The sequence below is a fragment of the Macaca mulatta genome, chromosome 12, assembly GCF_049350105.2.
Source record: "Macaca mulatta isolate MMU2019108-1 chromosome 12, T2T-MMU8v2.0, whole genome shotgun sequence".
NCBI lineage: Eukaryota > Metazoa > Chordata > Mammalia > Primates > Cercopithecidae > Macaca > Macaca mulatta.
This window is the reverse complement of record NC_133417.1, coordinates 62,441,143-62,454,609: the sequence shown is the minus strand read 5'-3', so window position 1 is coordinate 62,454,609 and position 13,467 is coordinate 62,441,143. Positions and strand designations below refer to the sequence as shown.

The following is a 13,467-nucleotide window of genomic DNA, read 5'->3' as shown; positions in this document are numbered from 1 at the left end:
AAATAAGAAAATCTGTTTTACAGTTCTGTTTTTGATTTTGGCTGGTAAAATTCTCTAGAGTCTACTGAGGTTGAGTTTTTAAAAAATTGCACATCATTGTCAAAACATTGACAACAACGTAACAATTTTGAAGAAATTTGTCCACGTGATGTATTTTTGAAATGATTAATGGACCTAAAGTCAAATGTAAATTTTTTTGGATTTTTAAAAAAGAAATTGAGATCGCTTCTCGGCCTTTTGGCTGAGATCACGTGTAAAAGACATTGAGAAATATACTGAGAAGAAAAAGAGCATAACTAAAAATAGCAGATTGCCAACTTTTCTGGGGACAGAATCTTTTTTTCAGGGGCATCCTCTGCATATCTTCTCCATCTACCCACATTCAAGTGAGAGCACACCTCAGAGAGATAGAGGCAGAGTGGAATTTGACCCTTCATCATTGTTCAGATATTTTTCTGCCTTTCGTCCAATTATACAGTGCTTTACCCCAATTTATAAGATGCTAAAAATCCTGATCTGGCCCTTTATCAGTAACTGGGATCTGAAACTTTGGGAGACATTAAGGGGCATGTAATTCTGACTTTAAAACTAGTTTACGATGTGAAAATAATCCTGCTATTGAACTTCTTTAATATTTTTAATATAACAATAATTTAATGATTATCAATATTGATGTATCTATACAGAGATACATATACTTCCTTACAAATTAACATTTTAAGGCAATGTTATCCAAGCTCAGGTGTTCATATGTCATCATATCAGTATACCACTCACGTACTTTTTACCTATTTTTAAAATAAGCTAACCACCTTTTAATTGAAAAACATTTATTGTATAAAATATAGTATCACTATCACAAATGTAAAAACTTGCCCTAAATAGAAGATAACTATGTAAACAAACAAAAAATGCTCCTGCATTTCAGTTAGGTATTTGCATTTTCTCCTTTTTAAAAGAGAGAAGACAGAAGAATAAGACATATTAGCAGGAAATGAGACTTTTTGTTACAAAATCCAAAAAAACTAAGAGAATAAGAGAAGGAATCATAGTATGACTCAGTGTTATTTAATATCATGTTTGTTTGCCATCCCAGTTCATCTCAGAAAAACTCTTAAAGTAATTCCACGTACCACCACTAGTACTTATCCCAATCCTTGGAAACACTGTTGTAAGGCATTATCATGTATATTGCAACCTCAAAAGTTATACTTGGCATATTTCATCCCTGAATGCTACTTGCAGTCATGGATTTTAGACCATGTTTATTCTTTCTATCTCAGATTCCATAGACTTCCTTGCTTTGGTAGTGATCTGGGATCTATTATGGGCACTTGTTTCCTTACGTTTTATCTCCCAGTTTTTATCTGTGCACCAGAGACACCCTAAAGTGAAGGTTCCTTATGTTTGATGGTCTTCTCCATAGCCAAATACAAAGGATTTTAGGGGTAAAAAAGAGTCTCCTCATTAGCTGTGGCAGTGACTTGTAATGTGTCTTGCCAATAGTGAATGATCCTCAAGACTATATTCTTTAACTACAACAAAAGGTATTAGAGGGCAAGATGTCTCATATGCAATTGGGCAAATCAAACGTACTCAATGCAGCTAGAATGTAGGTCCTTCCCAACCTAACTGTAAGCTCTGCCAAAGTACTGACAGGTCTATATGTTCTGCCCTTAAGTTAATCAGTAACCAGTCTTTCTTTTTCAAAAATCAACTTTATTAAGGCCTAATTTAGGCATAATAAAATGCCCATGTTTTATTATTTATTTATTTACAAAAAATAGTTTCTTTATCGAGAATGTGTGTGATGAACAGTGGGAGGACAGTGGGTGATTAGATCTGGGTAATTAGTATATTCATCATCTCAAACCTTTATCATTTAAAATGCACAGATTTTAACTATATAGTTTGATGAGCTTAGACACATACATATGCCCTTGTAACCACCACCACATCTCCATTACCTCAAAATGTTCTCAGTCCCACTTCCACCAGGGCTAGACCACTGATCTATTTTCTATCATTGTAGATTGAATTTATTTTTCCTAGAGTTTCCCATGAAAGGAGTCATTATGAAACTTTTTTTTGAGGGGGGAGGAATTGGCTTTCTTCAGTCAGAATAATGTTTTTGAGATTCATTCATGTTGCTGAGTTTATCAGTAGTTTACTCCTTTTATTGCTGAATAATGTCCCACTCTACATATATATTACAATTTTAAAAAATCCATTCGTCCATTGATGTGCATTCAGATTGTTTCCATGTGGAGGCTATTATTCGCAAAGCTGTTATGAGCATTCACGTACAAGTCTTTGGATATGTGCTTTTATTTCTCTTTGAAAATACCTAAGGGTGGAACTGCAGGGTCACATGATAAGTATATGTTTAACTTTATAGTCTCCCAAATAGTTTTCAGACCGCTTATAATATTTTATATCTCTAACAGAAATGTGTGATAGTTTCAGTTAGTACGTATTGTTGCCAACACTTGATATAATCAGTCTTTAATTTTAGTTATTCAAGGGTTTTGTGTTGGTATTTTATTGTGGTTTTAATTTGCATTTCCCAATAATTAATAATGTTAAATTATTTTTTCATGTGCATATTAGTCATCATTTATGTATCTTCCTCTGTGTAGTGTGTATTTGAGTGTTTATTAAAAATGGAGTTTTTTTGGCCAGGTGTGGTGGCTCATGCCTGTAATCCCAGCACTTTGGGAGGCCAAGGCGGGCAGATCACAACGTCAGGAGATCAAGACCATCCTGGCTAACACAGTGAAACCCCGTCTCTACTAAAAATACAAAAAAAAAAAAAAAAATTAGCTGGGTGTGGTGGCGGGCGCCTGTAGTCCCAGCTACTCGGAAGGCTGAGGCAGGAGAATGCCATGAACCTGGGAGGCGGGTTTTTTTTTTTTAAATCTTTTTCTGGTTGAATTGGAAGAGTTCTTTATATATTCTGAATACAAGTCCTTTATCACATAGATAAATTGTGACTATTTTCTTCCATTCTGTGGTTTGCCATTTTGTTTTCTTGAAGCTATTTTTTACAGAGCACAAGGCTGAAATTTTGATGAAGTCTGATTTATTTTTTTTAAATAATTATGATAGTTTACTAGTTTCATGTCCTGAGTTTTTGTCTACCCAAAATTCATATATATTTTTATGTTTTCTTCCAGAAGTTTTAATATTTCAGTTTTTACAATTAGTTTCAATTTTTACATTCAGTTTCAACTTAATTTGTGTTATTATGTGAGGTTAAGGTGGAATTTTATTTTTTCCATATGGATTTGAAGTTGTTCTAGCATCATTTATTGAAAGTCTATGCTTTACTCATTGAGTGATGGTTGCACTTTGGTTGAAAATAAAGTTACTTTATATATGTGGGTATATTTCTGGCCTCTTTCTTCTGTTCAATTGTTCTATATGCCTTATACTATCACCAAACTGTTTTGATTATTGTAGTTTTATAGTAAGTATTGAAATCAGGTTTTGTGAATTCTCCAACTTTGTTTTTCCAGATTAATTTGCCTATTATCCTTTGCACTTTTATCTAAATTTTAGAATCCACTTGACAATTTCTACAAGAATACCTGCTGAGATTTTGATTAAACTGAGTTGAATATATAGATTAATTTGCAGAAAATAATCATGTTCACAATATTGAACTTTTAATCCATGAACCTAGTATTTTTTTTTCTTCACCTATTTAGTTCTCTGGTTACTCTTAGCAGTGCTTTGTAGTTATCAGAGAACAGGTCTTATAAATATTTTGTTGACTTTATCTCTAGTGCATGTTTTTGATGCTATTGTGAATGGTATTTTAAATATCTCAATTTCTAAATGTTAACTGCTAGTATATGATAATAAAATTAATTTTCCTTTTATCTTATTTATGATTTCCTGAAAGCTTGTGAAAATAACTTATAGACTTGGTGCGGTGGCTCACACCTGTAGTCCCAGCACTTTGGGAGGCTGAGGCGGGCAGATCACTTGAGGTTGGAAGTGTGAGACCAGCCTGGCCAACATGGCGAAACTCTATCTCTATTAAAAATTAGCCAGGCGTGGTGGCACATGCCTGTAGTCCCAGCTACTCGGGAGGCTGAGGCGGGAGAATCGCTGGAACCCAGGAGGCAGAGGTTGCAGTGAGCCGAGGTCGTGCCACACTGCACTCCAGTCTGGGTGACAGAGTGAGACACTGGTAAAAAAAAAAAATAAGGAAGGAAAGAAAGAGAGAGAGAGAGAGAGAGAGAGAGAGAAGGAAAGAAAGAAAAGAAAGAAAGAAAGAAAGAAAAAGAAAGGAAGGAAAAGAACTTATATTAGTTCTAGTAGCTTTTTTTTTTTCTAGATTCTTTGGCATTTTCTGCATACATAATCATCTTATCAATGAATATAGACCATTTTATGTCTTCCGTTCTGACATATAGAAGATACAGAATTTTATTTGTTTTCCTTGAGTTTTTGAACTGAATGGGACTGCCAATATACTGATGAATAGGAGTGGTGAGAGTGAAGATCCTTGCCTTTTTCCTGATTCTAGGAGGAGAGCATTCATTCTTTTACCCTTAAGTATGTTGTTAACTGTGGGCTTTTTGTAGATTCCTATTATCAATTGAGGGAATTTCCTTGTATTCCTAGTTTGGTGAAAGTTTCTCTTTAAAATCATGAATGAATATTACATTTTTAAAAAGTAGCTTCATGAGTTTATTGAGATTATCATGTGATTTTTCTTCTTTAGTCTGTTCGTATGATGGATTGCATTAATTGGTTTTCAAATGTTATCTATAATAGGGAAGATATGTGTTGTCTGGCCACTAATTAATGTCCACAAGAAATGCTATGTAACATTTAATTGAATTTAAGCTTCTTTTTAATTAAAAAAATTTTTAAGACAGTGTCTTGCTCCATGACTCACTGCAGCCTTGAACTCCTGGGCTCAAGTGATCTTTCTACCTTAGCCTCTTGAGTAGGTGGGACTACAGGTACATGCCACCACACCTGGCTCATTTCAAAACAAAAAATTTTTTTTGAGATGTGGTCCTACAGTGTTGCCCAGGCTTATCTTAAACTCATGGCCTTAAGCAATCTGCTGCTTCAGCTTCCCGAAGTGCTGGGATTAGAGGTATGAGCCACTGCACCTGGCCAGATGCAAACCTTTTTATTTGAAAAAGTTGGGGACTTTCAGGCTGAGTACTGGATGATGAAGCTAGTGCCAACAACTCCACCATTTCTGTGTCATCAGTGAGTGTGATTGACATCTCCCCCTCTGCCTGTAGGGATTTGTCAATTTCGAAGTGATCACAAAACAGGAAATACAGAAATGTACTCTGAAAAGTAGACAGTGTGATATTTCTACAGTACTTGATAGTCTGCATCATGTCCATGTGCAGTAGAAGAAAGGTCAGGAGGTGACCAGAAGAGGTTGGACAAAATCTCGGACTTCCCTTTACAGTTTCACCTGAAAGCCAAGTGGATTCTTGCCTCTCTGACTCTTTCATCAGTCACCCCAGATGGTGGGGTCATTTCTAAGGGTAGCTGACTTGATGTAAGTGCAGTAACTCAGTCTCATGCTTCAACTGGTCCTCTCTTCTGTACTTAGATCCTATTTGTTATGGTGGGGACTTTGCTTTATTTTTGTGTGTGTGTGACAAAATTTTTCTCCTGACTAGAGCTCATGACTCCCCTCCCCTCTTCCCCTAGTAGGTGTGTATCCTTACAGTGGTTTCTGTCTGTGAGGCCCCTAATCCATCCCCCTCAGTTCTCACAATTCCTTCCTGATTTCGTGTAATTTCGGCCTCCTGTCTCTATTCAACATGTCTCTTAAACCGTTTTTTCATATTTTCTAATTTTTGAATCTTTGATGATTTCAGTATCTATAGTCTCTGTGGGTTTGGTTCTGCTGTTTTTGGTTCTGCTGTTTTTGGTTCTGCTGTTTTGGTGACTTCTTTCCTTGTGTTTTTTAATGATTTATTTTATTGTGAGCTCATGGTCTTGGGAAACCTTATCTGGAGGAAAGTTTTGAAGCCTGTATTTAAAATTTGTTCCTCCAAAGAAGATTTATATTAGCTTCTGCCAGCTGCTTCAGGGGGTGTTACCAACCCAAAACCATTCAGTGTTTTGATTAGGTTTTTTGGGGCAATGTAATGGAGTGAATTCTGACTCTAAGCCTCCCTGTAAGGGATACGCACTGGTAGTGAGGAAATCTCAGATTTTTTTTCTTTTGTCTTTTTTCTGCTTTACCCAAAGTCAGACTTGAGACACACAAGCATATACCCTATCTCTCTCTGTAGAACTTTTTGTTTTGTTGTTTTGTTTTGTTTTCATGGCAGTGCCATTCTTAGTTGTCTGATTTATGCAAGAATCGCTGATCTGACCTTTTACTGTTTCAGGAACCATGCTTTATTTCCCAGCCTCATGATACAGTGTGGTAAACTAAGCACTTCACCACCAAGAGCTGGCAGATGCCTCCAGGGTCAAGGCAGCCACAGTGCTCAATCCCCTTTCTGGATTTGTACTTTATTCTTGGCTGTCGAGCAATTCATTTATTTTTGCACCAGCTTTATCATAAAATAGAAAAAAATTATTGATATTTTATTCAGCATTTTTATGTGTACTGTAGCAAGAAGGGTTTCTGTGGACATCTAAAGTGTAACTTGGCAAAAATGGAAATTCTAAGATAGTTTATTTTTGAAATGATGCTGGCATAATTATCTATCCATCTGGAAGAAAACAAGACTGTACCACAGTGTCATACCATATACAAAAATAAATTACAGCTTGATTAAATATCTAATTGTGAAATATAAAACAATTTAAATGTCAGAGAAAAATTTAGAAAAAAAGATTTTTTATGACTTTATAGTATGGAAGCTGTTCTTAAATAAGACAGGAAACCCAGCTGCTATAAAAGGAGAAGAAAGATATAATTGACTTGATGAAAACTAAAATAAAAATGAATGACAAAAGATAACATAAATAAAACCAGAAAACAATTTAAATATTGGGTGGAAATGTAGAAATATTTGTAGTATATATGACTGGAAAAAGATAACTATTTAAAAGATAAAGAGGGCGTGTGTGTGTATGTGTGTGTGTGTGTCTGTGTATGTGTTAATTGCAAGATGGGTTGGGGGAAGAGAGAGGGTACATGAGAGAGACTGAGGAAGGGAAAATGCTAAATGAACAAAAAATGAGAGGGCATAAACAAATTTTACAGAGGAGAAAATCTAAATGGTCAAATACCGAAAAGATGTTTAACCTCACTATTAGCTGGGATTCCATTTTTCCCACCTATTAGATGGGCAAAAGTTAAAAAAAAGTTGTATCAGCCAGAACATTTTTAAATAAAAGTATCCAAAACTTAGATAATAATATCTTAATAAGGAAATTCAGTGGCTCACATGGCAAGAAATCTGGAAGTAGTCAGGGTCTATTGTTTGTTAATAAAGAGGCTTGACAATGTCACCAGCCTACTTCCGTATTTCAGTACTTCCGACAACCAAGCATACAAGGATGCAAGGCAGTATGAATAAGGACAGCAGAAAAGAGCATATACCAGAAACCGACGATGGCGTCATATATTGGAATTAACAGACAAAAATTATGTCTGTTTTCCAAATGTAAAGAAACAAAAGGCAAACTTGAAAATATTTTTAGAGAATAGGAAGCCATTAAAAAGTGAACTGGCAGATTTAAAGAAGCACAGAAGAAAACTCTTAAAAATGAAAAATACAATAACTCATTTACCAAACTTAGGGATGGGTTTAAGAACAGTTAGCATAAGAATGATTGAGGAGAGAAATAGGGGTCTTAAATACAGGTCAGAAGAAATAATTTTGTATGCAGTACACGGAGAATAGAAATGGGATGTATGGAAGAGGGGATGACAAACAAAGGAAAGTGAAAGAAGAGCTAACACATGCTTTCACATAGGAGTCCAAAAGAGAGGGGAGAGAAAATGGGGCAAAAGCGGTACCTGCAAAGATAACAGCTCACACATTTCCAGCATGGAGAACACTGGTCCCCAACCCCAAGAAAGTCAATGAATATCAATAGGACAAATAAAAAGACTTCCAAAGCTTAACACATTATAGTAAAACTACAGAACGCCAAAGACAAAGGGAAGTCCTAAAAGTTGACAGAGAAAAAAAGTTAATTAGAGCAGAATTTAATTTAATGTTCATCAGTTTAATTGAATATAATATTAAGTTCAATTTAACATTGAATTTGACGTTAAATTCAAACTCAATTTAACATTAAATTCGAGTAAATAGATTAACATTAAATTCAGCTCCTTTGAATTGTCTTAATTAAATTCAATTAATTTGAATTAAATGTTAATCAATGAACATTTATTACATGTTAACCCAGGTAGAATTAACATTGTCTTCTCAATAGCAAGAAGTGAAAAGAGAAACAGTGCAATTATATATGCAATGTTTTGAAAGAAAATAGCTAGTAACAGAATTCTATGTCCAGCAAAAATATCTTTAAAGAAGGAGGGTAAGGAAGAGGCCCTTGTAAAGTAACAGAAATAGAGTGAGTTTGCTATTAGTGACACCTTGATAAAGGAAATTCTGAAGGATGTACTTCAGGCAGAAAGAAAGTAACACCAAAGTTCTGACACGCAAGGAGGAACGAAAAGCAAAGAAAGTGAGAATATGTGACTAATTCTCAAGAATATTATTGACAATAACAGCAATAATCAGATAGGGCTTTAAAAATATTAATATAAACCATTCAGTGTAATAATGGCATACTGGATGTGTCAGGAGAGGGGCCAATGGAGTTAAAATGTTCTAAAGACCTTATTCGTCTAGGAGAAGGGTAAAAGATATTTTTAAGCATTAATGCTTTAAAATGTGCCTGTTGTCATTTCTATGTTACTTTTAAAAGAATAGAACGTGAGTATATTCTTTCTAATCTTTGGTAGGGAAAAATGGAATAATAAAAACAATCCAAAAAATGTCAAGAGGTCTGGGCACGGTGGCTCACGCCTGTAATCCCAATGCTTTGAGAGGCCGAGGTGGGAGTATTGCTTGAGCTCAAGAGTTTGAGATCAGCCTGGGCAACATGGCAAGACCCTGTTTCTACAAAAATTTTTTTAAAAAAGTAGTCAGGTGTGGTGGCGTGTGCCTGCCGTCCCAGCTACTTGAGAAGCTGAGGCAGGAAGCTTGCTTGAGCCCGGAGGTCAAGGATGCAGTAAGCCATGCTCCCACCATTGCACTCCAACCTGGGTGCCGCTGCACTGCAGCCTGGGCAGGAGCATGAGACCCTGTCTCCAAAACAAAAACAAAAACAAAACAAAACAAACTGACAGAAAAACCAAAAGAAGTCAAGAAAAGAGAAAAGGAAGCACACAGAAGATGTGACAAAGAGAGAGCACCCAAATATGTCAGTAATAATTAAATGTAAATAGTTTAATGTAAATAGACTCAGCATTCCAGTTAAAAAACAATGATTATCAAAGTGTGGAAAACAAATTCAATTAAATGTTTAAAATACGCATCTAAAATGAAAGTTTACAGAAATGTTGAAATTATTGTGATGGTAAATATATACTGTACATATATTAAACAAACAAAAGTGTTAGTTTACTTAAATTAATAGAAGACAAAACAGAATGTAATGCAAAAAAATTACTAGAGTTTAAAAATGTCACTTTTTCACAGCTGAAGTTTCAGTTTACCAGGGATTTTTAAAGAAAGCTAAATTTCTATGTACTTAAGAATGAAGTCTCAAAAATAAAGAAAATATTTACAGATCTATAAGGATAAATAGAAAAGTCCACAATCTCAGAGGGAGATTTCAACATAACCACTGTCTTGGTAATTGATATTACAGTAGATTTTTTTTAAATTAGGAGAATATACAGAGTTGAAACAATATGATTTATGAACAACCTACTTTTTCAAAAATTATAATTTACTGAACCTGAACAGTCCTGTGACGTTAAAGAACTTGAATCATTTATAAAATGGGCAGTAATATATGTATTTTCATTAAGAAAATTTCAAAGCCCAGAAGGCTCTACCAGAAAGTTGTGCTAAACTTCAAGGAACAGGTAATTCTTACACAAACTCTTCCAAAGCAAAGACAAGGAGGAATCTCATTTTATGCATAAATTTGATATCAAAACCAAACGAAGTATAGAAAAGGAAAAGTACAAGCCATTCTCATTCATGAACGTGTATGCAAGCATCCTAACTTTGACCTGGAACCATATAGGAAATGAGACTCTGGGAGCCATAGTTCAAGTTTACCCGAGTTAACAAGAAAATGATCAAGCACAATGATAGACCTATTTTTTTAAGGCAAAGAAATGATTATTCCAGGCCGGGCATGGTGGCTCATGCCTGTAATCCCAGCACTTTGGGAGGCTGAGGCGGGTGGAATCCAAGGTCAAAAGATGGAGACCAGACTGGCCAACATGGTGAAATCCCGTCTCTACTAAAAATACAAAAATTAGCAGGGCATGGTGGTGCATGCCTGTATTCCCAGCTACTTAGGAGGCTGAGGCAGGAGAATTGCTTGAACCCGGGAGGTGGAGGTTGCAGTGAGCCGAGATTGAGCCATTGCACTCCAACCTGGCCACAGAGTGAGACTCCGTCTCAAAAAAAAAAAAAAAAAAAAAAAAAAAAGGAAATGATTATTCCTCAAGCCAACATAATGGTTGTCCTGGGGGAAGGGATAAGGTTGTAATCATGTGGGAGTTTCTCAGAGTGGGGGTGCCAGTGTTGAGCAGAGAGGGGATTTACATGGACATTTATAATTATTTGTTATATTCTACCTATATATTGTACATAATTTTCTGTATGTTCATTATATTTCACAACAAAAGAAGAATAAAACATCAAGTTTCAAAGTAATGTGTGAGTATAGGTAAATCTATGGAAGGTTACACATTCTGTTAATATCCAGAGTAGGTATTGGAGACAGCTGACAGGCAAGGGATGTTCTTTAACTCTTCCCTTGTCAATTTGTATAGTGTCTGGCTTGTTTTGTTGCACATATATTCTTTTTCTAATAAAAAAGCCTAATGAGTCAAAAGTTAATATGACTATAAATAAGTGTATCCAAGACATCTGGTTTTCTTCCATACCCATTTCACAGGAGAACTTAGACTTTTTAGCTGGTTATGTGGCTGTCTCCCTAACAGATAATATTTTCAGCTACTCTTGCAGCTAAATGTGGTAATGTAACTAAGCTCTGGCTAATTAGATAAATGGCAGTGTTTGGGAGGACTTTGGAGAAGACTCATTAAAACAGCACTGGTGGCCAGGCATAATGTTTCACACCTGTAATCCTAGCACTTTGGGAAGCCCAGGCAGGAGGATCTGTTTAGCCTAGGAGTTCAAGACCAGCCTTGGCCAGATGGTGAAATTGCATCTCTACAAAAAATAAAGGAAATTAGGCTGGGTGCAGTGGCTCAAGCCTGTAATCCCAGCATTTTGGGAGGTCAAGGTGGGTGGATCACCTGAGGTCAGGAGTTTGAGACCAGCCTGGCCAACACAGTGAAACCCTGTCTCTACTAAAAATACAAAAATTTGCTGGGCATGGTGGCACATGCCTATAATCCCAGCTACTCACTAAGGAGGCTGAGACAGGAGAATCGCTTGAACCCGGAAGGCGGAGGTTGCAGTAAGGCGAGATCACACCACAGCTATCCAGCCTAGGTGACAAGGGCAAAACTCCTTAAAAAAAAAAAAAAAAAAAAAAAAAAAAAAAAGAACTAGCTGGGTATGGTGGTGCACACCTGTAGTCCCAGCTACTTGGGAGGCTGAGGCAGGAGGATCCTTCAAGCCCAGAAGACCAAGGCTGCAGTGAGCTATGATTGCACCAATACACTCTAGACTGGGTGATAGAGCAAGACCCTGTCTCTTAAAAAATTAAATAAAAAAAAAACAAAACAGAATTGGCATATGAGTATACCACCATCATCATGCTGCCTGGATGCAAAGGTTGGAGTTATGGCAGTTATAGCAGCTGCCTTGGATCATGAGGATGATGGTTTCACTGTAGGACCACAACAAGGGAACTGACAGGGGCCTGACTGAAAACTTTATAAAACCATCCTGCTACTATTGGACTACCCATCTTCAGATCTCTTTCCCATGAGGGAGAAAAACAATTGATGTATTTGGTTTCCTCTGTTATTTGTAGTTAAATTCAATTCTAACTAACATAAAAGCAGCAAAGCAAGTCATCCAGAGAGGCAGTAAAGCAAGCCTACCTGCCCATAGAAGGTAGAATTTTTGTTTGTAGATCAAATAAAACCTGTCTATGAGATAGGCTCGTAGACAGGTTTTATTTGATCTACACGGTTTCTGGGAAAGAAAATTGAGTTTGTTTATAATGTTAAACATTAAGAGTCTGCTATGGTCTGAATATGTTCCCCGTAAGTTCGTGTGTTGAAATTCTAACCTCTAAGGTGATAGTACTAGAAAGTAGCAGTCTTTTGACTTGATTAGGTCAGGAGGGTGGAGCTCTCATGAATGAGACTAGCACCCTCATAAAATGGGTCCAAGGGAGCTCCTTTGCTCCCTCCACCATAAGAGGACACAGGGAGAAGGTGCCATCTATGAACCAGAAAGCAGCCCTTCACCAAACATGGAACTTGCAGGCGTGTTGATCTCAGACTTCCCGCCTCCAGAACTATGATAAATAAATTTCTGTTCTTTATAAGTTACCCAGTGTATGCTATTTTGCAGAATGGATGAAGATAAAGTTTTAATATAAAAATCCAGATTCCTGGCTGGTCTTGAAAATTCAGAAGATACGACATCCTTGAAGTCTCATGCTATCAGTTGGCCGAAGCTGAATAGTGACTGACTCTTCTGTGTGGGGCATGGGCTTTTCTTATTTCACTCATTCATTCATGATGTATTGTGCTTATATCCACTGGCCTAGAGTTCCCACTATCAATAGTTTAGTTATATTTTAGCATAGTTGAGTTGTTCTGTTTAATACAATTTTGTATGTTACTTCCTTAATATTAGACAAGTATTTTTTTCCTATGTGAAGGAATCCCATTTTGTTGCTTGGTTCCTCTATGGCTGGGTTGTATTTTGGTTTGTGACAGAACTGATTTCTGTAGACTCTGGGTAATAGCAGAGACATGCTCAGAGAAATCATGATGATGTCAAATAGCACCAAGAGCACCTTAAAATTGTCTGTGAAAATTCATCCAGAATAAGATCAGGAAGACTGGGCTAGAGAAGCTGGCACTTTTTAGGGTTAATTTTGATAAGAATTGCTACTTAGTTCATGCTTGCACTAATTACAGCCCTTCATATGGAAATAGACTATTCAACAAAAAAACCCCTTCAAATTCCAGTTATCTTTGTTCCCATTTTGCTACCAAAACATACAGTGCTTAAAAGGGTAAGTGTTGTAATAATTTCTGATTTTTCCCTCCAGATTTCAGTATACTACTTTAATAATGCCATTATATTTTTCACTAATTCAAAT

At 36.3% G+C, this 13,467-nt stretch overlaps 1 protein-coding gene across 4 annotated transcripts in view; it reads left to right on the top strand.

Moving 5' to 3' along the window:
- Positions 1-13,467, top strand: part of ACVR1C (activin A receptor type 1C) — a 99,083-nt gene that overhangs the window by 48,214 nt on the left and 37,402 nt on the right.